The sequence below is a fragment of the Cygnus olor genome, chromosome 7 (genome assembly GCF_009769625.2).
Source record: "Cygnus olor isolate bCygOlo1 chromosome 7, bCygOlo1.pri.v2, whole genome shotgun sequence".
In the NCBI taxonomy this organism is placed as follows: domain Eukaryota; kingdom Metazoa; phylum Chordata; class Aves; order Anseriformes; family Anatidae; genus Cygnus; species Cygnus olor.
In genome coordinates, this window is record NC_049175.1 from 4,748,284 (window position 1) to 4,774,774 (window position 26,491).

Consider the following 26,491-nt stretch of genomic DNA (forward strand, 5'->3'; position numbering starts at 1 on the left):
AACATACCTACTGAAATGAAATTGTTGTGTGCTTCTACATTATTGCTACAGTGAATGACATTTACGAGATATAGGAAAATTATACCAATAGGTCTGCAATATATTAGTTCTATATGGTTAGGAATATAATTCTCGTTACTTACAAGACAGATTGACAGCCGTTGTTGAATCATCCTATTTAATGTGTGAAGATCACTCCAAAATCATATGCAGTGGGAATGCTTAATATCAAATTCGTTCAGGTGTTGGGGGCACATTATATCCTTTAGTCTTCCATTTTAAGTAGTACCTCTGGATGTGAGCATGCCTTTAAAACTAGTATCAGCTGATATCCACCTCAAAGTCAATGAGTATTACTGTGTGAGGCCTGTAGAATCCTTGTCATTTCCTGTTTAACTATGCTGAGTTGAAGAAAATGTAGGTGTATTCCTGTATAAAGTTTTCTGTGCTGTGCACTTAATAAATCGTAGCTCTGTAACATATGTATTTTGGCAAAGCAAAGCAGAATAGTAGTATTTGGCAGCTTTTATTTGCCCACAGTTGCTTTTTCTTCACTGTGGTAAAAAAGAGTGGATTAAGTCATCAGTATGGTACTTTTCCCTCTTTTAAGTATAGCAATTCTTCCTTTTGAAAAATCCAGTTCATTGGTAAATAAGTTATAATGGCATGTTTTGCAGCTATGCAAATCCTATCTTGTGTTTTGTGGTATATTGCAACTGTTTTTTGCAAACATAACCAGCCCTGTAAGTGTCTTGGGCTGGACAACAAGCCCTGTCTCTGTCTGAAAGCTTTGGCTCCAGCCCAGTTTATGGAGTTGTCTTTGAAATGGCATGTTTGCAGGCAAGTGTGTGGGGAGATTTTGCTCCTTCCTATAATAGGCAGGTCAAAAGCCAAAGTTACTTTATTGAAGTCTTATTCCAAATTATAAATGTGGTCTTAGGCAGCTAGACGTTCTAAATCCTCCAGAGCTGGGGAGATACGTGGAAGAGGCGGAGGTGAGCACTGTTGTTGTCACCAAGGAGGTAGGTGAGTCCACTGAAAACAAACGTAGATGAAATATCATTTATCTGTGTAATGTTACTAGATCAAAGGCACTATGTGTCATAGGTCCCAGTTAAGCGAGTAGGAGCAATCCTGTTCTCAGACTGCTTAAGCAGCTGGTAGGATATTGTCCTCCTCAAAGGAGAGAAGCTGCTCTGCATTACTTCAGCAAAGCAGAGGCCAACACACACACACACACACACACACACACACACACAAAAATCTCCTTGGAGGAGAGACTGAAAATACAAAGCATATTTTCAAAAAGACGCACAAGAAAGTGCAGCACTTAAACACCAGCATAGATCTAAGTAGGAGGTAGAAAGTAAAAGAGAACAAAAGGAATTACCTGAGTTTCCATCCAAAGCTGTTGAGGAACACCATTTATCAGAGCAATTTGGAGACCTTTGGGTAGTCTATAAGCTGAAGACCAACCTAAAAGTTTTAGTGCTATTGGTATGCTCTACTGCCACTCCTGCATTTTTGAAAAGAGGAAAAGAGGAGGGCAAAATTCCCTAAAACATCTAGTTTAAATCTAGCCCTGTGTGCATTAGCAGCCAGAGAGAGACACAGAGGGATTCCTCTCCTTTCTAATCTTCTTGCCTGTAATACGTAACCCAGCTTTGCATGAGAATCTCCCCAGGCTTGAATATTCCATCTTGGCTTCTTATTAATTCCCACAAAAAAATCACAACTGCTTGGGCCCTATTTTTCTTCTAATGATTAAGGAAATATTCAAGTGGGTTATATCATCACGGTTATCCTCTTCAATGTTTTAAAAATTTCTTTGCACTAATATTTGAAATAGATGAAAACAATTATAATTTCTCCTAAACAGGGAGATTACAGAGTGGTCCTGAAGACCTGACATATGCTGCTTTGCTCTGTGGTGCAACTTGGGCACAAGTCGGTTATAACTGTAGGTGTCAATAGCGTGTCCAACTCTGTTCAGCAGCATGCAACAGTGCAATGTATGATATGTATTGGTGAGAGAAGGATTATATTAAGAAATAAACATCTGGAACTGTAGTGTGTTGTTTGTTCTTTCAGCTGTTCATTATGCTAACTGGGCAAGGTTTGCGGGGAACTTTATGGGAACAAACTGCAGTTGATGCATACAGAAAACATCCTTGTTTTATTGACTCTCTTGTTCTGGGGGTTTTCCAGGTTGAAAGCAAAAGCATGGGAAGTTGGGTCTTTTGTCTCTATCAGAGTGCAGAGCTTACATTTCTGTGGCTTAAGATATGGTACTTAACTGGTAGGCTGACAAAACCATGTTATCGTTCCATGAATTTCAACTGTCAGAGGTTTGGGGTACCCTTTGGAAGGAAGCCACTTCTGCGAGTAGGTGGAGGAAATGCAGTTCTGGGACTCTCTGATTATTATTCTTTAAACTATGTAGCTGTTTTAAGTTGCCTAAGGGTATAAAATAGTTAAGAGTCCTGTGGGAAATACTGCAGAGGGCAGAAAGCAGGCAAAGCAGCCAAAAGAGGATGAAAAATACATTAATTACATAGATTTTCAACTTATCGTGTTTCTCACTGTGACACGTAGCATCATACAACACAAGCTGTGAGAATTGTGTTCAATGTATGTACTTGCCTCATGGATTCACTTGAAGGGATTCAGTCAGTCACTCCTAACTGAATTCCAAAAAATACATAGTAGTGTGGTCACAAACTGAGCATAAGCAGACTGATTCAGGTCTCGCAGACAGCCAGACCAAAATGATCACATAGCCATAAGAGGCAGGTAAATGGTATACTATTGTCACTTTCCAAGAGATTATTGTATCAGAACTGCTTATTTTAAGCTGTGCTATTTTGAAGAATTAAAAAAGCACTGTGCTGAAAGCTGTAATACTGTCCTGTAAGTTGCATCCATTCCCAGTTTGCTAGCCCTTAGAAATTGTTGCACCATCTCACAGAAAGTCAGGAGAGTTTTTTCCACAGGGGAAGTCCGTTTCTGACCTTCTGGGCAGTTAACTGTAGTGGGGGAATAGGAGTGACAACTTGTAGCTTGAGAAAACGGCAGAGATACGTAGGTGCCACCAATGATTATTTTGGATGAATGCATTTCCCACTGACACAACCTTCAAATTTGTAGTTAATGCCATTGTACTGGAACTAACGGGTTTCAAGAACAAATCCATATACTAGTACACTAGATGGCTGGAAGAGAGTATCTTTGCTAGGAATCTTTCAGAAAGAACTCCAAAGACCAAGCAGTAGACTTACAATAGAATCTGGGGCCCAAAAAGAAAAGATGACTGACACCCATTCCAGCAGCTGGTAAAACTATATAGAGGGCCTAGAAGCCCTCAGCCACTTCTACAGGAATTCTTTCACTAGGGTGACTGTGAGTCATCTTGGGCTACAGGCAGTAACAATAACATTAAAAACCCCTTATCTAAATACAAATGCAGCTTGAAAAGACACTTGCCAGATGGCTCCTGATAAAATCAAAGGCAAGTCTGGAAAACCTGGCCAAAATTACAGGAAACTTATGGTTATGTAAGGACTGCTGTGTGGCTTCTTCCAGATGCAATATCTGCTGCTTAACAGTTACAGGATATTAACGTGCCAGGCTTTTGGGAATACTATCCATGAATTTTAATTGGATGGTCATCCTGCTGCTCATCCCCAAGAGAGAGTGCTGGAACAATTTCCTAGTAGGATGCTCATACAGAGAAGATCAATACAGCAGAAGTACTTCTGGAGTTTATAATAATGGTCAGCCAGGGATCACATCTATCCTGTCACTTTTGTTTTGTCTCTAGATTTAGATGATATTTTTATGTATGTGTGAGCTGGGAACTCCCGGGTGGTATTTAGCTGGAAATGATTCTGCTCTACCAGAAGGATTTAAAGGAGTTGCATTCTCCTCTTTCTGGTTCCTGAGCTGGTCCTCCACTTCAGCGGGTACCTGCTTCACCTTAATTTTGAGACTGATGTTTCCTTCACATATGCGTGCTATTTCTAAAGGTAGTGGTGGGTGGAAGCAACCCCCCTTCAAAAATATGGCACAAATAATATACATCAAACATGTCCACCTTAAGGTGACAGTCCCACAAGATTTTTTATTATCAGTAATCTCTAAGACCTGAAAGTAAATCCATGACAAGACAGAAAAATGGGAGAGAGGAGGAGAGTGCAGGAGAAAGGAAGCTTGGAGGCCAAGGAGTCATATAGTTGAGAGAAGAGTAAATAGTCTGTGTGCCAGCACAGGGGGGAAAAAGCTACACAGAATACACGAACAAAAGATGTCAACAGGAGAAGAGCTGACAGGTTAAAGTGTTAGTTTCAGTGAGGAGCTGTTAATGTAAGAGAAGATGTACCGGGATTTTCTGGTGAGTTGTAGATTGTTGTGAGTCATGGTTGTCCTGAAGAGAAGACATCACAAATATGTGAACAGGTACCACTGTGTGTGAGCAGAAGTACAAATATATGCATAGAGGAACAGATGTCAAATACGTGTACGAAATGTTGAGGATGCTCTGGCCTGCCCACTTCATATCCTCTCCTAGTATGTCTGGAGAAGGACAGTGAAAGCACTGATCTGGGAAGCTGTTATCTGGCTCTGGTGTTCAGGAGAAGGTAGTCAAGAAATCTTGGCTGCTCATGCTGGAGGAGTGAGAAGCAGAAAATAAGCCTATGTGGATGTGCTCTTTTTGGCTACATGGTGTGCCGTTTGTGAGAACCAGCCCTAGCCACTGCTGCAAGAAAGGAAAAATGTAAGAGCCAGTAAGCTGAGTGTTAAGGGTGTGTATTAGGTAGCCAATGATTTCATGTCCCCTATTTCAGTACAAGCTGTACATACAGAATTTCTGCTGATTTTCTCAGAATGGCATTGTACCGGTGAATGGTAAGGCATTAATGGTGTTGATCATATTTAGATCTATCTTGATAATGCATACAGAGAATTCCCTAAGTACATCACAAAGATCAAGTCAGAATGACTCATGCTATTTTCCCTCTGCTTGTTTTGTGTCTTGTCATTGTCCATTAAGGCTGGCTGCCCCAGCTTGGGACTGGTTTGATCAGGTAGAGAGGTGGCTTACCACTGGAACAAATGGTGTTTATCTCTGTTCACTGGGACACAGAAGACAGGATTGGTCCTCGTTTACTTTGGAAAGATCGTTCTGTAGTGACTTCAGGGACAGCTGTCATCAAGAACAAGCTTAATGAGTGAGCCCCTTCACTCTTCTGTCCTCCCTAGCTCATTGCTTTTCTGGGGATGTGTTTTTTACACATAGGAAGATTGCTCTGAATCTCTGTGAAGCATTTGATGCCTGAGTTCCCCCTGGCAGCAGGTGCCTCCTGGTAGCTAAAAGCTAGTTATGCAGAAGATTGCCCTGTACTGAGGGAAGGTCTGAAGGCAAAGGTGAGAACTGCTGTGGGAACAAGCACTAGAAGCATTCGGCAAAATAGAAGCTTAGACTTGATTTATTAAGGTAAATACTGAGGAATGGAGACGTGTATATACATGGTTTTTCTGCCGAGGCAGGTGGTGATGTGAGTTGACATTTTATCTTACACTTATGGTCTAAACACTTCAGCTTTTCTCTTTTTGTTTTCCCAAATAAAAGCACTGACCTAAGCACCCCAAATCCTTAATGTGGTAAAAGGGTGATATTTTTCCATTGGTGTTCTCATGCTGCTGCTCCCGTGGCTTTACAGATGCAAACTCTGATGTTGTTCTTGCAAATTCTTACAGGAAATGACCACAACAAGTGTGCAAATAACCCCTTTTTACCCGTTTTTCTACCCCTTGATAGCAGCTTTTGTTTTGCAGTAGGAGACCCAATAATTGGCGTGCACCATCAACCAGCTATGCAGCAGCTGCCCCTCATCAAAGACACTCTAGAACCCCCCCACCCCCCCCATCAAAGAAAGATACCCCTTCTGGTTCCCTGCATTTTAATTTTTTTTTTCTCCAAAATAACTTTTACTTTCAGACTCAAAATATGCTGTCAGCAATGGACCATGCTAATAAACTGTTGTGCATGTGAACCTATTTCAGCATCCTTTGTGCAGTACTCTGGAATTAATGTGCTAACCCATTACAGAAATAACCTCTTACATACCTATATGGTATGAATGAATAGTGTGCCGTGCTTTTCTGTATAACTCATGTTAAGTGATAAGTTTTAAAAACTCCAGTTATAAATGGGGCTTGTAACTCCAGTTTTTCACATGCTTTTGACATTTAAAGGTAGAGTTTCAGGGTTGGGGAATGTAAATATATGAGCATAATTGCAAGTGCTATGAAATAGAGTTCTAAAAATTAACTGTCATTCTAGAGGGATTATTTTTAAAATATGAAATATATTCAGTACAACTAGGTACAACCATGTCACCTAAAACTTCGAGGATCAAAAGAAAATAGTCAAGATTTCTTTAAGTGGCTTCTTAAATATAATAGTCCTACAGTAGAGGGATACTTATAAATGAGGCTGCTTTTCACATTAATCAATATTGTATTTCAGAGCAGAGCATTTCTAGTCTGTCTCAGTTGCAAAAAAATGGTATTTTTTTCAACAACTCAGTGAATTAATTAATGCCATCTATTCTTCTGATTCTAACCAGAGGTTGTCAGGTTCCCTTAGCCTGTGTATTGATCTGTAATATAACCTTCCATTTCCTGCATCTGCTATTAAGTGGAATAAAATTCATAACGGTTGCGCTCCTGAGCAGCTGTTCACCTATCCAGTATTGCAGGGTCACCAGGGAAAGTTGCTAATACTTGAGAAGAACTTCCCTGGTATATTGATGTCTCTTGTTGTTCAATTAACATTTATAATGTGGAAGAATAGAAGATAGTATTTAATATGTCAGCCAGCCTTAAGACAACTCTGCTTCCATTTTCTGATGCCAAAACCTAATACAATGTTTATGTCCATTAGAGTTAAAATACTTTCCTTATTAGCTGCCTAAGTGCATTTTTCCAACAATAATAATGAAGGGCATTCAGTAAACTAAAACTAATTAATCTCCTCAGTCTCCTTTTTGCATTTATCTGATGCCAAAAGCAATACAGTTTTTTCTCTAAAGCAGATTAAAACTAAACTGTGCATGGTGCCTCCTTCCTAAACAAAACCTGCAAAATTATCAATTTCCGCAACTACTGTTATCTCTCCTTTCAGAAAGCTGCTGCTTATTACAAACTGGTGTTTTGTTTATGCAGCTATCTGCCAGGAGAGGTTAGGCATTATGGGCTTTCTTGCTGCTCTAATGCAAGGAAGCTGCAGGGATCTGCAACCCAGAACCTGCCAGTCAGACAGGAGAGGAGCACTTGTGGTTCTTGCATAACATAGGAGAGACTCTCAAGCATCAGACTCTGCTCCAGCCCACCCATTAGAGCCATTCTGGGGCATCTACATATTCCCAGGAGGCTTCATCTCTGTGAGTAATAGGAGAAACCAAGTCTTAACTTCTTCCTGTTGTATCAAAACGTATTTGCAAATGATGGAATAGATGAAAGAGTCCAGAGCATGCAGTGGTGTACCATAAAAAACACTTTCCCGGCATCTGTGAGTGACTTGTGCCTCTTTTATCCAAATCAATGTTTTGAGAGTTGTCTGGGACCCACTGACATAGGACAAAAGACCCTTACGTCAAGGCAGTGTCTGCAGTGACAGGATCTTTCAGAAGGAATAAGTTTGTTTGCCCATATAGATCGCAGGCACAGAGTATTAAGTTTCACTCTGTTATGAATTATAATTACTTATTTTTGATCACTAATGGATGGATGAACAATATTATTGGCTTGATTATCTAGATACAAGCATAAGCCATTGTTTTGCTGAATTATTATGTATTAATACACTATTTTTTCTAGTATTAATAATGTATTAGTTAACATGGAATTTAGATATTGCAAATGAGTTAATCGTGTAAATCATTAATAGAAAACAAATTTTCTCTGCCTTCCTCCTGTTATCTTTCAATCAGTGAATCATTTCACTGTTCTTTTTCAGAATGGATTTGAGGTGCAAGGTCTATTATTCTCAGGAAAGCTTCAATACTCACATTCTATTTTTATCAGGAAAATATCCTCATTTTAAGTTTTTTAACATTGGAAACTAGTTAAAAAGTTGGCAGTCTTTGGTTTGATACAATGAGCTAATTTGAAGTATTCCAAGTATTCTTTTATGGTTTCTACTTTTTCTACAAACACAAAAATTCCTTTTTTTTTTTTTTTAACTTGTTCTTATACATGAGTTTATCACACACATTGGTCTTTCTGATCCAGTATCCTGTCTGTGCTGGGGACAAAACCATACATTACGCAAATATCTCTGAAAATCCGCCTTAATACTCTCCCACCCTAACCCTCCAATCTTTTTTTTTTTTTTTTTTCCCCTGGAATTTCCTGAACTCAGTTAAACATTTTGATTTAATAAACCTCAATTCTTGAAGCAAAAACATCAAGTAAAATGTATGCTTTGGAAATTGAGGTATTTACTGTATGGTTCATGCAGAAATATCCTTCTGATATTTCTGAAAATACTTTTTTTTTTTTTTTGGTTTGTTTTTTACTTATTCAGGTTCTTCTCCAAGGTTAAAGGAATGGTCTTTTTCCTGTCTTACTGTAGAAAGTAAAGATGTGTCCATTTTAACTTAAAAAAGTTGGAATGAATGTGGTAGTCAAGCTAGTCAGCTAGATTGCCTTGGATACACCTTCCTAGGAAGTAAGAATAAGGATTTAAAAGTTCTGACTTTCTTTAAGGCTTCAGTGCAAGGATATAAAAGAAAATATGATTTCCTGAAGTTACCTTACAGAATAAGATACTAGAAAATACCACAAGGTAGCAAGGTAGGATTAGATTGTGGTGATTTCTGTTTTTTGTCTTTAAGGATAAGACAAGTGGTAAGACAAACTGGATACGCATTGGTCACAGATGCTCTATTACTTCAATGACTGATTGCAAGAAAAAAAAAAGTCTTTTTACCAATACCCATTTGTCTCATTCTCTTTCAGAAAGGAATGATCTTGAAAGGAGTATATCTCTACTCATCTCATTAAATCTTTCTAAGACAGTACAGACAATATCCTTTTCCTTAGGAATTTTCCAAGGAGTCAGCCAACACCAGGGAGCTTAATGCTAACAAATATTCTCAAGGATTCCTCCAAATATTCTAGTGTATTTTAATCCTCTCTGCACAACTTGTGCCTATTTGTGCAGGCCGATGTCTCTTCTGCTTATCCATCCATGGGCTTTTACAGCTTCCCCAAACTGTATGTTTTCTCTAAGTCTTAGTCCTTGTCCCTGAGAAAATTCAATCCTCTCGATCCTGTAGAATACTTTGTTTTGGAGACCTGTGCATTGAATAGGGCTGGGTGATACTGTGCAGTACTGTGTACAACCACAACTTGTAGTCTGTATGGTGACTGGCTAATTTTTTCCCTCCTAACCTCACTTCTCTTCCCCCTCTAGCTAACAGAAATCATACCAGACTCTCTTTAACACTCAACTTATCATCCTTCCCTTGCTTCAACCTCCAGCCTTGAGTCTCCACCCTTACGGTGCACGTGATAAGCTGGGAAAATGGAGTTAACCTCAGAATTATATTTAACTCTGAGTGCTGTCTGTCTTGGTGAACCTTAATATATATATATATATATATATATATGTATATGTATATTTATATATATATACTTAATATATATATATTTAATTTGAGAGGATAACATTTTATATTTGGATTTGATTCCTTTCCTGTTGGTCTCTGAGTGTCATGATCTTCGTTAACTGTGATGGTGTGAGTTACTGAACCTTTCAACACGTGCTGTAGAATGATAAAATATAGCTTCCATCTTCCTTCCTCCTTCCTTTTTTTTTTTTTTTTTTTTTTTCCCAAAGCACTTTAAGCAAATCAGCAATCTAATTATTGATTTATAAAAGGAAAGGAATTAAAACAGCCTACCATACCCTTTGGCGGTAAGAGTATTTAAAAGTGAACTATGCTTAAATTTCATAAAAGCCTCCTCAGCAAATCAGTAGAAAAATATTGATCTTGAAATAAGTAGGTGAATTCTAATTGTGTTTTGTCTTTCCACTGGAGGACCATTACTTTATTTAGCTAGAGTTCATTCTTTAATTTTATAGTCTTGGTGTGTTGTCTGTGAAGGTTCCTCCTTTACATTTGAGCAAGGTTTGTAACTACCCAGTTTTGCTGATCTTTTCTTTTCAAAAGAATGTATTGACCTGGGAGAGCTAAAGAGAAGCTTTTAAGATCAAGTTACCACCACCAAAAGTCTCAGTAACATATAACTACAGTTCCTGGTATAGAGTTGTATGTTAAATGAGTAAGTCAGATGTCAAGTACAATAATTGCTTCTTGCTCTACTTCAGACTCACAAATCAATTTATTCTGATTATAAACCACCATCTTCATAACATACACTTTAATTACGTATATATTTTACTCTTGGAAAACCACATGCATCTGTAAGTTAATTCTGCTACTTTCATGAGTAGATTTTTACTGGTAAAATAGAAATCTTCACTTTGTAGGTTTTGAAATATCTGATCTGGCTATTATGGTGTTCGAAGAGTGGGAGAAGAGAGGCTCTAAGCATTACACAAGTCTACAGCATTCAAAGGCTTATTGAGAAGAGGGAAAAAACGGGGAATCTGAGTGTTTAACAATGCTTTTGCAATCTGTAATTTTGAAAAAAAATTGTTGAAGTTGGAAATTACTATTGGAAGTTAGCTTAAACATTTGCTTTGTAAAGCCAAATATCTTCAGAGGTTTCTGTCTGAAAAACTCAGAGCACCTTTACATAACAAACCACGGAAGAGGTTTAAATATTGAGGTGGTACTTAAATCTACAGACTGTTTCTTTAGTTTCACACCATTACTGATTTATATCAAATGGAGAACCTTCTTTACAGTTTCCAACGTTTATAGTTAAAATATAATTGTGCTTTGTTTTCTACCAAGACAGGAAGTCTTTTGAAATCAACTTTGCAGCACAGACTTGGTCTATGTTTTCAGCTGTGTGATCAGCCTAGTGAAGAGTGGGCATGAGTTCTCCATGAGAATTTACCTGACCTTTAGTGGGGAGGAAAAGTTCGATTTTGCTTTTGGTTTCTTTGAATTTATCCTTAACCTAATACATAAGGCATATATAAGGGAACAATTAATGAAGACAGGTTACAACCTGTGACGTAGACTCTGGGTACCTCAATATGTTGCTGCACCTGAGCTGGCACTGGAAGCAATATTGCCATCCTAGAGCAATGTGTCACTTGAGTGCAGCATGGTGATAGTATAGCTATATTCCTCCTAGAAAGTAGCTGCGTTATAGTGCCATATGGATATGGTATCTTGCTCAGGTACTTTTGCTAGAAATCCATGCTTTCGGAACTTCTGTCTGTATTTCATATCGTGTTTGCATTTCCTAGAAAATATGTTGCTGCCTAATTTAGACAGACAGCAATGAGCAGTTGTTGGGCTGAACCCCCGTTGTTCAGTTTAACATTTAATTGATGTTTTCCTGACTTAGAATCCTGACTAAGAATAATTTCTGTGTACCTAGTGAAGAAAGACTTTACATAAATCCAAATTATATTGATTAATTTAGGTGTGTAAGAGCTCAGACTAATGAAGAAGTTACTGCAGGGTAAAGATTACTCAAATTACTCTGCATTAAAATTCAGTAGGGATTTAGTAACGGACAGATTTAGCAAAAGTTAGAATTTCATTCTGTGTGTAGAAAATTCTGGAGAAGTTACTCCAATTGTGACAGGAGAAATTCTTATATTCTATGGAAAGAGGGCATTTGTAATAAAAACCTAAGAACTCAGCATCAGTCATCTCATAGCAAATCTACTATAGAAATAATTCTCATAAAATGAGAAAAAAGTGTGTGAGGGAGGGAGAGAATATCTGTATATTTATATTCATTGAACTGGAGGAAAACAGCTTGGTTCATTATTAGAAATAACATCCAGAAAATAATATGTAGTTGACACCAGTACTGCTCCTCCTAGCTTTTGCCTTTACTTTTCTGTGCTTATCATTTGAATTGCTACTCTGAAACACAATTTGGAGACTCAGTGAAGTGTAATAAAATGAAAATGGAAGACAGGATTTCCCCCCCCACACACCCTTGCTTGCCCATCATAAATACCACAGCTGTTTTAGTTGGGATTCTCATGTCATGAAGCCGAATTCTTTATGGGAGCATGTTTTTATTTCTAACGTCTGCTGTTAATTTTAGGACCCTATTATGTTGAACATCACAAGAACATAAATCCTGTCTTGAAAAACCTTAAAACCTGATGGACAAAACAATAAGGACAGTGAGGGAAAGTATTATCCTCATTTTAAAGAGGAACAATTGACTCATTAGGAGAAAAATGTTTTTGCCAAAGCCACACTAGAGTCTTGATGACAGAAATTGATGTTCTGTTTCCTCTAGCAGCAAACCCAGTTCCCAGTCTGTTTGTCTGCTTCTCTCCACTGCTGTTTTTCAGATTTGTATTTTGTACACAGATCGTTTGTCTGATGAACTGTGATAAAGGAAAGTAAAACCACTTTCTGGGGAACTTGAGGTTTGAAACTTTCTTTGGCTGACTTTACTCCTGAGGACTCAGGGATGTACTGGGCCAGTCCCAGCCCAGTGCCAGGCCATGAGTTACCATTTCTGTTAAAGACCTCAAAAATCTCTGCTAAATGCAGCTATTGAATGCACAAGTGGGTGAGACATAAGTGATGTTTAAAGAATGCTTTTGATCATTAGTCTTACAACGTGTTGATGCAGACAAATTGTATTTGGTGCTGAGAAGTACACAAGAATGATCATTTTCTTACAAACATTTGTGTGAAAAATACCTGCTATGGGACTATGAAACAATGTCCAGGGTTTACTCTGTAGAAGAAATATTGCAGTGACCAAAAATGAAGGAATACCTGGTGGATTTGGGTGTTTGTTCAAGACTGACTGTGTTTGCATATTTTGGACTTTGTTGCTTTCACAGATCATCATCTTTTCAAACAAAACAAAAAACCTCAGTAGGAACTCAGAAACATACAAATAGATAGCTTTAGGATGCTGATGGGAATACTGCCAGCAAGGTAAAAAAGAAATATTAAAAAAAAAAAAAGTGCCAAACATGCAGACCTGTCATCCTTTGCCTTAATGGGCACTTACAAATGTGCTACTAGCAAGAGATGTTCTTCCACAATATGATTGTGGTTATAAAACAAACAGCATGGTCAATAATATGATCTAATCTGATTGAAGAGGTCAGTTAGAAAATTATTACCCACTTTACAACCCATTAACATCAAACCTACATTACAGGAATGTATGTGATAGATTAAAAACTTGCTTACTTAAAGCAAGAAGGTCTAAATAAACTCCATTATATATATATATATATATATATATATATTTTTTTTTTTAAGCAAAAGGAATTACCCCTCAGTGACTCGAATGACATGGGGAGAGTCAGAACAAGTTGCTGGGTTTAGCTTTTTAATCTCTTTGCCTGAATCCTGTTAAGTAGATATTTGGGAATGTGGAAAGGACATTTTTGGATGATTAGCTTCTGCTTTTGTGATTGACACACTGAGGAGGTTTCACAAAAACAATTCAAGGGAAATTGAAGCTGTTGAATGGAGTTACTGGAATTGGGGAAGAAAAAAAAAAGCGCTTCACTTGATATGGAGCAAATTATTTGCTGTATCAGGAAAGACCCAATGACCCATCTAATCTCGTATCCTGCCCACAATGTTGATTTATACCAGACGTTTCAAATGAAGATATAAATCCCCATAATACATTTACCTGTAATTGTATAACAGTGTACAAGGAGGGTATGTTCTTTCTTGACACCAACCCATGATCAGCATATGCCCTGTAGCATATGCACTGAAAGCTCCTGTCTTTATCCTTAGCTGACAAAATAGCAGATGCTGATGGCAGTCATATAAATTAATGCAGGTGGATGGTAACTGTGTTGTGTGGAACACAGCATGCTCTCATGCTCACTGAATAGCCCGAATATTAGTCAACGATGGCAAATTCTGTAGGATGTTATGACAAATGTTGGGAGGAAAATCTGTTTGTCTCCATAAGGCACTTTATAATGCGTGACAACTCAGGAGAGAAGCTTTGACTTCTGGTTCTCATTTCCCGAGCAAAGTAGCAATACATGTAGCAGGACCTACATGTATCTGTATCATTTGCTGGATCAGATTTTATCTAATATGAGGTATTGTTGTGTGATCAGCTCATTTTTGTCGTACCTGGTTTAGCTTGATTATACCCGGTGCCTTTTAGGTATGTTGTTTGATAATCCAGATTGCATTAGGTCTATTTCCCAGTGTGATTTCAATGTAAATTGGCAGGTACCAACTCATCTGCAAAGGGGTGTTACTGAGGAAAATCTCTGTTGTTTTTGCTTGCAATGACCCTAGTGAGTAAGGGGAGTTGGAAGGCAACACTGCTGGGTCTGCCCCTCTGTGTTTCTAATATCTGATCTGTGCTCAAGTCACTGCAGGGATCCTCACCTGTAGTTAATATTAAAGCTAGTAACAGACACGTTTCATGTACCAGTGCCTGTCCTCTGTAATTTGCTTGATTTTGAGGTCACACAGCAGCTGGCTGTAGTACCAGCCTGACAGGTCTTGCTAATGGTGATAACCTTTGTACCTGCTGTGTCGGTCTGCACAACTTCTCTAGGAGGTCTCAGTACTTGAGTAACTTCTGACAGCGGACTGTGCCATAAGTGGGAGAGCACTGCATTTGTGTGCTGGATTCAGGATGGTGAAGAGATGACTATGAAGGTTGGGTTAGAGCAGCCATAGGGAAAAGTCTGAATCCCCATTACATCAGAGCAATGAGCACACGCTGCTGTGGAGGGCTACATGCACAGAGGCATCCTCAGCTGTGCTGGTGCTGCAGACAGTGTTCACGTCACTGTTGTTTTCCTTATCTGTAGGCTGGATGCGGCTCTTTAGGGTGAGCAATTGCTTCTGCACTGTTGTGCTTCTGGCCACTGATCAGGCTGCTGTGCCACTGCCTTTAATCAGGGGTTGTCTGTGGAGGTTTGTACCGCCAGGGATTTGAACATATCCAGGCTGGCCAGGGCTATGCCACAGGCCTATTTATGTTTGGCACAGAGCCTGCAAGGCTCTGGGGAGTTATTATGCCATCATTTCTGCCTGGCATTCCTACCTGCCTGCGTTGCTCTAACTCAAAAACATTTACAGGTGACCTGACTGCTTGCCAGGAAATACTCACTTATCTCCTCAGCAGCTGCTCCCTGTCAGTGGAATGTGCTTTTTGGCTGCCTGAGGAGGAAATAATGTCCATCAGGACCAGGCTTGAGAGTGACGCAAGGTTTGACAGTCAGATCAGATTTGCTTGCTATATTCTTCATAATATCTGTGAGAGCAAAAAGCAGAGACTAGGTGACACACATTCTGCAGCTGCAGGAATCAGCAAGTCACTTCCATGCAGGAAGCCCCAGCTGAGTCTTTCACACAAAATCCATTACTATGTGTTCACCACTTCACTGATGTGGTTTCCAAGCTGGTTCGTTCTCTCTGCATTCTTTCTTTCTCTCTTTTTTCTTTTTCCCTTTTTCTTTTTTCTTTTTCTTTACAAAGTGTTAAGGGGGAGGATGAAAATTATTTCCTGTATTTCCATTAGTATTTATTTTGATGCATCATATCCCTCACCTTCTGCACTCTTTGTCTGGACACATAGCTGGCTGTGCAAGACCAATCCATAAGCTCTGGGCAATGTTTAAGGTTCTTTCTTCATAAGCATCCCTTTTGTGCTCTTTGTCCCTTCATCTCTATCCTGGCAAGGAGTAGTGTGCGCCAACAGATAAAGCAATAAATGCGAAATATTTCTATAAGATGAGGTAAGAACAAGTGTCAAGTTATACTAGTAAAAGTAAACAAAAGAGCAGCCGGAGTAGTTGTCAGCCATTAAGCAGGAATTGTTTGAACTGCTGTAAAATTCAGTATTTAAGAATAAACAGTGAACTAGTGACAGAATTTCCAACAAAGGCAAATAGTAATATGGCTGTGCTAGTGTTAAGTCCACAATCTAAGTAGGCGGGCTGGTGGTTTCCAGCTGGCCAGAGGGAAGGGAGAGGATCAAGAGATGGAAATGAAGGTGCACCTTCAGAGCAACACAGGTGACTGCTATGTCTTGAAAAGCAGCGTGCTGTGGGACAGGGCAAAAATTAAGAACTTTGAAGTACAAAATAAATTAAGGGAATTGTGCAAGGGTTAAACTGCTCTGTACTTGATATTAATTAAAACGCAGATCCTTACAATTTATTATGTTTGTTTTTAAGAATATGGAAAGTTTTCTGAACAATTTTTTTAGTTATTGATCCTCTCTTCACACATTTGGGACTATTACTGAAGTACAGAAGTTTAATAAAACTGGCTAGAGCTCCTGTTTCTTTGTGAACACAAGCCATACAGCAGAATAAAATTGCTTCTAACTTGTGGGACTTGTTTTGGGTATAAACCTGAAGTATCTGTGTTTTGCTTGGTTTTGTTTCCTTCTGGAAAAATGGAAAAACTGACAAATGGGGACATTCTAGCTGATGCTGACAGGTTTCTTCTGCCCCTGGTTAATTTTCTTTACAAAGACTTTTGTGGTTCTGGCTTTTTCCACATTTCCAAAGTGAAGGTACTGAAGCACAACCAATGTGTACATAGATATGGTGGACAGGAGTGTTGCTGGTGGTGGGGGAAGCTGGTGGTGGATGCTGTGCCTTGTCCATGGCTCAGGCCACACAGGTCCGTGGCTGTGTCATCCTGCTCTTCCCTTCATTTTTAGAAAAAGTATTTTTGAAAAGATTTAAGACAAAGGTGTCATATGAACAAAGAAAAATGACACCTGGTAAAAAAAGTTTTTTTGGGGGGAGGAGTTTGGATAGGCCAGCTATTAGGGGAAGGGAGTTTTATTGAGTAATCAAAGATTTTTCTGTTATTGCATTGAAAATATACATTAAACATGCACACCTAGGCACTTTTTCCCCTTATATATCAGGACTATAATTTTATGTCTCTTCCTTTAGGTCAAATCAATTTTGCTATGCGCTTTCTTTAGGCACAGGAATCTTACCATTACGGAGTCCTGAACTGTGGGATTTCAGCATAATAGGCAGGTTTACGAAGACAATATGCCCTTTTGCATTTTAATGAACTCTGGGTTTGGTTTGTCTTTTGTCAGCAGCTTAGAACTGTTTATATTGTGGCTGAGATACCGCTGCTTGCTAGGGAGCCACCAATGTTGATGTTTTAAAGGAATGGAAAACTTAACTGCATGCATAATACATATATTTTATAAAAATCCTGTTTTTTTGCAAAACATTCTTTTAGGAAAATTCATAATCAAAAATTTTACTTTGAATATTGCAGTATAACACTGGACACTGGGCATCATTTACCAGCAGCATAGTTAGTTATTGTCTGCAAAAGCCCAGGCATTTAGTGTGGTGAATATTGTAACAACAAGCTATTAGCACTTTGCTGCTTCCAGCAAGAATAGCTCACTAATTCAGTTTAGTAAAATACTGCGATACTTTTAGTGCCAATAATCAGATCTGGAGACTTTCAGAAACAACAATTATGGTGTATCATTTCTGCTGCCCCCATGGCAAAGCCTTTAGGCACTGAAACTGTTTTGAGAAATGAATATATATAGTATTGCTAATGTGTGTGGTTCACTTATCTAGTGAATCACTTTCTTGTTTTCTGTTTTGCTCAGTTTCTGTTGTTCAGCCAACACAAAGCAACTCTATTTTATAGAAAGGAAGTGAAAGCACATAACTAGGGTGAGATATAAAGCACACAGCTTGTGGCACAAATGTGAGGTAAATAGTCTTGTAAAAGCAGTGCATGAATGAATGGTCTGTACTAAGCTGTTGTAATGGAGAGGCTAGGGTTTGCCATGAGTACCCACCATGGGGAAGGGTAATTGCTAAAGCATCTGAGTGTTGTGTCAGATTGTATCTGAAGAAACCTGTCAGGAAGCCTTAAAAATTCAGCTTTCTTTAGGGGTCTCTCAGAGAGAAATTTGAGATTGTTCTGAGCAAGAGTGAGCTGATACTGAGGCGTAGGTATGTCCCATTGCAGTTCCCTTAAAGTAATACATGTTGGGTGTTGACTGAGCGCAGTGATATGTGACTGCTGCTGTGCATTTGTGTGTGTGTCCCCTGCACGTTTTCAGCTGCATGAGCTAGCAGTGCCAGCTTGCTGCAACGGCAGTCGGGCCAAACTGAGAAGGGTACTGTGGTTACTGCACAGACGGACCTGCTCAGTCTGGCTGTGCATGACGAGGCAGCTAACAGAAGACAACGGTACCCAGGGGACAAGTAGCTACCATGGGACTGTCTGCAGTTTATGCACTGGTGTCTCTGGACACTAGAAGCAAACAAACCCTGACTGGAAGGAAAGATTTATAATGGAGGTATGTGAGGGCTAACAACGTCAGGAGAACTTCAGGAGACCTTGCTCAGAATATGTACAGACCTCATCTGGGACATGCAAGGGAAGATGTTTAGTGTGAAGCGTTCTGTGTGAAGGATGTACAGATTTGGACCCTAATGCTATTTAATCCTTGGGTTATTACCTGCTCTACACAGGGGCTTTCCTGACAGCCCTGAAGTGATAGGAAGAGTTTGTTTCCTCTCTTTGTTTCTGACGTCTTCACGTTGAGGTTTTCTCCTGCTATGTGAACGTGACTGGTTATCCACTTTGGGATATGCCTCATGGGTGAACTAACCTGAGAAAGTGTCTGATATCAGAATTCTGTAAAACTCCACCACAGTTTTCTTTTCAGAAGGGGAATTTTCTGAGATGCTATTAGCATTAATATTAGTGCTCTGACTCTCCCTCCATTGATACTTGACAACCTTCCTTTTACTGTGGTTTATGAAACCTTACCACCGGGCTCTGTAATTGCAGACAAATGTGGTTTAGGCTTGTGTTGAAGGCCTGTAGGTGATGACTGAATACATTTTTGCTGAAAGCTCAATTAGAATAAACCTCAAGAGAGCTGCACCTCTCTACGGTTTCAGAGGTTTGCTACACCCTGCTACTGGCATCTAAGAAGCAAGAGCAAGACCCAGAGTGAGGATACGGGACTTGCGGCTTTTTGAAATGGTCCGAGTTCTATCTGCTTTGCAGTGACAACCAGCAGATACACATCATGGGAAGGTTTCACCCCCTTTTCATTACAATGATAGTAATTTGATGCCTAGACTGTGTGGTAGACTGGCCTGAAGACAGCTATGAATACATATGCAAGGAGGCAGCTTTGTTTTAGACGTGCATTTATGTGGGATAAGCAGTTAGGCACATGTCCAGAGGAGGAGAGGATGATCTCTTCAGTTAGTGACAAAATAAGCTCAAAAAATCCTAATTATTTCAGAGTAAGGTTACATAAGGCTTAACTACTAGTTAGATTAACTGCATCTGAGGAACAGAAATGTTGTGCTGACTGGACTGTAAGGAGATGGGAAACAGAAGGATAACAAAAGCTGAGTGTTACTTCTTGCCTTTGCTTTTGTCCTGTACAGTGTGATTCTCTCAGTCATCTATTTGAAATGGTACAGTGTATGAAACAGAGTTCCAAAGCAATGCGCTGATATTTTGTGCCTCAGTTAACTTGCATCTACAGTCCCTGTCTGAACAGCTTTTGCAGGAAACCAGGCTTTTGTAGGAATCTCATAGCTGGGAGTTTTATATTGGATTGTTTCACATGTCCCAGTTTAGACTGTGGGAGGCAGGGATGATAAAAACTTCCAAAGACCTGCCAATTTGTTTTTCCTTGCAGTGTATTGCAGTGTTCACAGGTGAGAAGAAGTGCTGGAACCAGGAAAAAACATCAGTCTCCCTGATATTGCTGCATTGCATAGAAGTAAATTAAGCAAAATATTTATAGGTTAGACATAACTGTGTTACTGGTTTCCAGAATAGACACTTCTGGGCTGTGTTTAGATTTTGTTGAATTTCAGTTATATGTTTGGTGAAGACTACACTAATTTATGAATAATTTCCTTTAAATTGAGGATGTGTGTCATTTATTCAAGGCAAAACAAATGACTGTAAATATTCTGAATTGTAAATTTTGTTGGTATTTCATTTAAATTTGCTGAAGTATTGAAGATGAATGTTTTTAGATTGAATATATTTTTCTACGCGCATTTTAAATTTGGATTGCAGTTTTTGGGGAAAAAAAAGAGCAAGGATACACTGTGGCCTCCTTCATAAACCTTAGAGAGTAATCTAACCCACCAGGAGTCAAACACACCATTTCCTGTCTAAGCTTTGATGCTCAATTTGGAAAGCTGTATAACTAGATGCTATATGGAAATCAAAGTGTTGTCTGGCATCATCAAGAATTTCTAAATGGCAGTTAGCATGTAGCACTGCTCCAATGCTGGTCTCTGATATTCACACGCTACCATACGTCATTTAAATCAGTGATCAAATTAGGCTTGCTTTGGGAAATTTTGGATGTTGCACCTTTTTTCCAGGGATGTAGCACTGCCGTGGTTGGAATTAACTGGTATGATAGCCAGCCGCTGTGTTTAGTCTCCTCAGACTTGGCCTACTAAGTTACTCTATTGTGCAGTTTGCTGCATGATACTATTTGTGTAAGTATTGCAACAGATTTTTGTGCACTCAGTTTTCTCAGCAATTTACTGCTGCTACAGTCCTCTGTACTATTAGCATGTCCTGGAAAAGGCTTTCTCCTCTGAGGAAGCTGCCAGCTGGCCAGTAGCTGATATATAGGCATTAGTTGCCACAGGGGAAAATCAGGGTGAATTTAGTCATTTAGAATACTTTGGCACAGCAAAGTGCTGATCCCCTGGTGAATGGCAGCACGCTTAGTTACAGTAGTGTTATGCTACCAGTTAAGTGCCAAAGAGCCAAGTATTCCAAGGTTGACTTAAAGGAAAGTCAAGCTTCTGAAAATAAATTGTACAGAGAAGAGCTGGTGAAACTCTGCTAATGGAATGAAAAATATATAAAGGAAATAAGAATGCCAAATATTGTGTTAAATGTTGCAGCACTTGTATGGCACAAGACTTTTTTGCACATATTATTTTTGGGTGTTTGAATTTAGTTAAAAATGAACCTGATGAACTAGAAAAAGCATGTCTCCCTTCCAGACCTTTGCTTCTGTGTGGACACTGTGAGGTATCACGTTTCCCAAATGAGTGTTAATGTAATGACATCCCAACACATTGTAGCAGAAATCTCATAATATCATGAGAGTTAGTCATTTAATGCTGCAATTTGCCTGAACCACTTGTTTTCTTGTTTTGAAGAATGTATATAATAGAGAATTAATGCCCTGCACCATGCTTGTTGGCAGTGCTTTTATTGCTCGTTCAATATTCAGAACATTGCTCGTGCAATATTCAGAAAGATGCACTTTCTTCTTGGGGAAAAAAAGAAAGAAGGATGTAAAATAATTTATATTTTCAAAATGTAAGCTACTGACAGACCTAGGGAAGATATTTTACAACTTCTCACAATGCTTTCTGTTTTTAAATCCAGTTGCTATAGTGTATGATCTTTATACTCTCTATGCAGCTAACTAGTTCTGCATAATTACAATAAAGCATAGTCCATAGATGAATACAACCTCAGTTGGTGCAAGAAAAGTTGTCTGCTCTAATACAGCATCTGTTTCAGACACATGACTACATTAAATAAATCTTATTGATCACTAGAATAATAGGGACCCGATAAAAACTCAGTCAAGAGGAAAGGATGTCTCTCAGTTTTATCTCAAATTGTCAGGCCAGCTAGTGAGCGAGACAACTGTGGAGTTGTAGGAAAGATCTGTGTCAACCTAGAGGCATTTTCTGCAGAAGATTCCTAATTCTCTTTTGTCTGATGGTGACATGTAAGTTAAGATGTGACATGAATGATCTGCATGGAACAAAACCCTAAATGTGTTCAAACCTTAGGAGATTTTTTCATCTTTTTTTCTTCCCTCGTTTAGACTATACAGAGATCATGTATACAAAATAATATTTCTTAATTTATTTTTATTAGGTGGGAAAGGTAAGATAAAACATGCATATAGTCAAGATTGCTGCTGGTTGCATACCATCCAGGTACCTTCAATCCTGTGCTGCAGAGACTTACACATGGGTCGTATGCAAGAGGAAGGCAACTGGTGCTGACAGCAGGGCTCCTGCTGCCGCTGGCCTGTAAGCCGCTCTTTAAGGAGTCCTGGTAAGGGCGTGTTGGAGATCAAGCTTCTCACAGATCACGTTTAGAGAAGCTGGAGCTCCCTGCACATATTCCAAGGTTATCAGTTGCTTCTGAAGTATCTAGTATCATGTATAGGAACAACAAAATTATGTGCAAATGATGGTGGCATTTAATTTTCTGTTGTACCAAAATATTGGTATGTCTTTTCACCTAGAAACCTCATTTAATGTTTGATGTTTCAGATGAAATCTGAAGGGGATTTTCTAATGGATGCATAAATACTTGAGGAAAAAGCCACACTGAAAAGAATATGGGAAGTCTGGGTTATTTATTGGAAGTAATATTTCTTGGCTAGTCAGATATTCTTAATGTTATTACTCTGTGCTTTATGCACATAGATTCCTCTGTATGGAGAAAAACTAGAAAGCAGAATGCTCTGAAAGATCATCCTCGTCCGTCTTCGTCCCCTTTATGCTTGCACAACAAAAGCTTAAGAGTACATTAAGAATAAGTGGCAATAATGTACTGATGGGAATACTTTCATTCAGAGTGGACAATACAGGCTGGATGAAGCCCAACACTTAAGGGTATGAACCCTGTTGATTAATCCTTAGGTTCTCTTTGTGATGTGTAACGTTGCATGCACTTTAAAGTCTAGGAAAATGGTTTGAAAATGATGGTGATCTTATGCAAAGAAAGATTTATCAGTAGGTGTGTATTTGCAGGTTGGGAAGTGACAAGCACCAGGATGTACTGAGGCATGAAATAACTTTTTGGCATTTGAGGACAGCTGCTAAGAAACTGCATGAGCGAGAGAGGCTTTCTCTAAAGTTTTGGGAACATAAAGTTTTGGGAACATGAGACCAAAGCTGGGTCAAAAAATCATCTCTGTCCTTACTGCTTTATTGGGGAACTTCTTCCAGAATCTCTGAAGATTCTGCTGCTTTTTTTTTTTTTTTTCTGCCTTTTTTCCCCCCTCCTCTGAGTGCCATCTGGTTTTCAGTGTTTGTTTATTTTTCCAAGGAGACAATATTTTGGGACAGGGCCTGTCCTTTCGCTTTTGATTTCTGTGTGATGTTAGTTTACAATTTTGACATACAATTTGTTTTAAAAAAAAAAACCAACAAGTTTCTAGCAACTTATGTTCATTTGTAGAAAGGCTGTTAGCTACCAGTATGCTTTGTCTTTTTTTAATCATTGATAATCGTCAGTTCCAATGCTGGCAATTTGTTATCTGTCAAATAGAAAGGATTTTTCTTTTTTTTTTTTTTTTTTAAAGAAAATGAAATAATTGAACCTAACAACATCTGTTAATCGATTATTATATTTAGCCTTGTTATATGTGGTTATTCCTATGCTTGCTGCAGTATTCATTATCTTTTGGGATCTCAGACTACTTTTCATGGCAAAGGTGAGATTCTGCACAAGAAAACACGTGGGATTGATTAATATCCCTAATTACACTGCACTGAACCAAACGGTAATATTTCTTACTGGCTCCTGTTAATAATCAGTTATGTCTCAAAGCAGTTGGATCAATAACCTATATATTTTTTTCTTGGACACTGTAGTTATTGTATTAGTATGAAAGTATTAGGATGAAGAAGGCTGCAAATGTTAACTAAAAATCCTTCAGATATTTGCCATTGGTTCACTGAAAGTTTGTCATACTGGAGAGGTTCAAACAGCTCAGCAGTTGGCATGCCTTCACAGAATATTTGTTAGAGGATTTCAGCCAGCTCTGCTGAGCTCAGGGGACATTAAGCAGGGAAATGTTTTATATGGGCTTGTCTTGAGCTCTTCTGACTGCTTGGTTGGTGAGACCCAAGGTTATTCCCATGCTGTGCTCGAGCAGCTCTTTGCTTGAGCAACTGTGGCCTCTCAGAGCACCTTTATATATTACTGTGAGTGTAGAACGGTGTCAACAGCGCCCTGGGCTGGGGCAGTGACATTGGAGTCTGCATGTTGTATCCACAGGCAGACATGATTTAAACTGGCTGTCCTTTGGCTTTGGCTGTAAATTCCAGGTTACACGTGTGGCAGATTGTTGTCTTGTCTGTATGCTTTGCGATGGCTTGTGGTGGCTCATGCTGCTGCTGGCTCACTTCAGAGGCACTCCTGCTGCTGCTTCTCATCCTCTGAGTTTTGCCACAGAGCCTTTACAGCCACCACAAAATGAAGCATCAGTATGATGTCTCCTCTATTTTTTTGGCAGTCTGCTGCAGCCAAGGAAATAGCGATAGAGGGTCAGGCTTCTAAATATTTCCCTTTGTTGGCATGACTTTTGAGTACTGTGCTGTGTACCTGCATATGTGCAAGTCTGAAACTGCCCTAGCATAGAATTATTTCACTTCATCCTCAGCCCATACCTGTAACTGCATCCTAGCTGCACGCCCTAATACTGACAACTGATGGGCTGCTTTATGCTCCCTGCAATGTTAAATCATAAAGGCAATAACTTGTACTGTCGTTAGTTTTGCAGAGAGTGGGGAGAAAAGAAATCCCTGAAGTGAAAGTGATAGGATGCAGATAACAGATTTTAATTGCTTCTTTCTCAGACTGTCTGTAGTCTGGTTAAAACAGATTTTCCTGCTGATTCGCACAAAAGAAGAAAAGGTTTTAAATATTGATGTGTATGTGAAGACTTTCTAAAGTGCCCAGATGGACATCTCCAACTATGTTTCACTGCTAATGTTTGCTTTGTTTGTTCTGATTGGCAGCTGCTGGGCTGCAGTACATTGTCCCTCCTGACCACGGCTGCTCTGAAGGCAGGGTAGCTGTCTGATGTGTCCTGTTGGCACCTGAGTATTTCAGGTATGTTACTCACATAAAAACAGAATATATAGTGTTGGTTTTTGTTTGGTCATTTATTGGTTGATGGAATATTTAATTTGAGCCACAACAAAACCATTTTATTTTTAAACCACAAAGATACCCAGCAACTGGGTTTTTTGAAAGTAAGTGAAACAAAAAGAAGCATTAAAATGTTTGTAGTCTATTATTACTTTTTTTTTTTAAATATATGTTTTTCAGCTGAAAATCTAGACTGATTTTTTTCACTTGGATTCACAATCATGTTTGTCACCTGCAACTTTGTTTTGTGTGAGCACACAATTCATCCTTGCTCCTGTCAAACTGCCCAGCTCTCTAACATTTGATTTCAGCAAGACAGCCATCTTAAGGCTTCTTGATGTAAAGATATTTTAAATAAGTTCAAAGGGTTAACACAGAGGACAAGAGGAAGGCTATTTCTGTATCTAAGACTTCAGTGGGAATGATTTACCATGAATAGGAGAGCATATCTCTAAAGTAATCTGTCTCTGCTTGCAGAAAAATTTATGGTGACCTAAGAATATCTATAATGGCACAGTTTACATGGCACCTTTTGGCTGATGAGAAATAGCAGTCTTGAAATGACTAAAGGGATTAGCAGCTTTAGCTTTGTTTTCCAAAATAATGTACTCATAGAACTGCTAACAATTTTTTCTGGTTTAATCATTTCGTGAAGACATTTATTACATGTGTGTCATAACCCAAAATAACAATGCCAATGGAAGCCTTATCAATCACCTGGTTAAATTTCAATGCTCTCTTGGTTTATCCTTTTTTGGTCTCTGAAATAATTTTGACAATTTTATGTGCTCATTGCTCAACACAGCTTGAAGGTGAATGTTTGCTCTATGAATCATGTCGGCCTAGTCTAAATGGCAAAACCAAGTGCAAAGAAGATGGAAGTGAAATTTCAATAGTATCGGTGGTACATTCAGATCTAAATCCTGTTGACGTTTTGCTCAAATTATTTCAGTTTCTAATTTTTTTGTGTGTGTGTAAGTGGCACTTGAACAGCTAGGACAATTAAATACTAGGTATTCTTTGCTCTGAATTCAGCTCATTATGTGTTTGAGATGTGAAAACCTAAAACTTTATTCCATGTAGAGTTAGGTTACAATTGCTTGAAACACACATTTTTTGGAAAAACTTGTTTCTTTAGATATTCTTTGGAAGGTTTCTGAGGTGTTGGCAGAAAATATTTTGATGAATGTAAGGGAGGGCAATTTGGAGTTATTTGGTGGCCTGTTATTAGGACGCCCATGTGACAAAGGGAGCCCTCTGTTCTATCGTGTGCTCTTCCTCAAGTCCAACAGCACAGCTTTCCTACCATTGTGGGGGAATATTTTCATCACAAGTCACTTGATTTGGGGACTGTGACTCTTTTGTTCATT

The 26,491-nt window shown here is 38.9% G+C and overlaps 1 long non-coding RNA gene across 1 annotated transcript in view; it reads left to right on the forward strand.

Annotated features, from left to right (window-relative positions):
• The window catches only part of LOC121073375, a 121,211-nt gene that overhangs the window by 94,544 nt on the left and 176 nt on the right, over nucleotides 1–26,491 (forward strand). The window contains exon 4 of the long non-coding RNA XR_005821657.1: nucleotides 24,989–25,082. This is a non-coding gene — a long non-coding RNA (uncharacterized LOC121073375). The remainder of the gene's footprint in view (nucleotides 1–24,988; nucleotides 25,083–26,491) is intronic.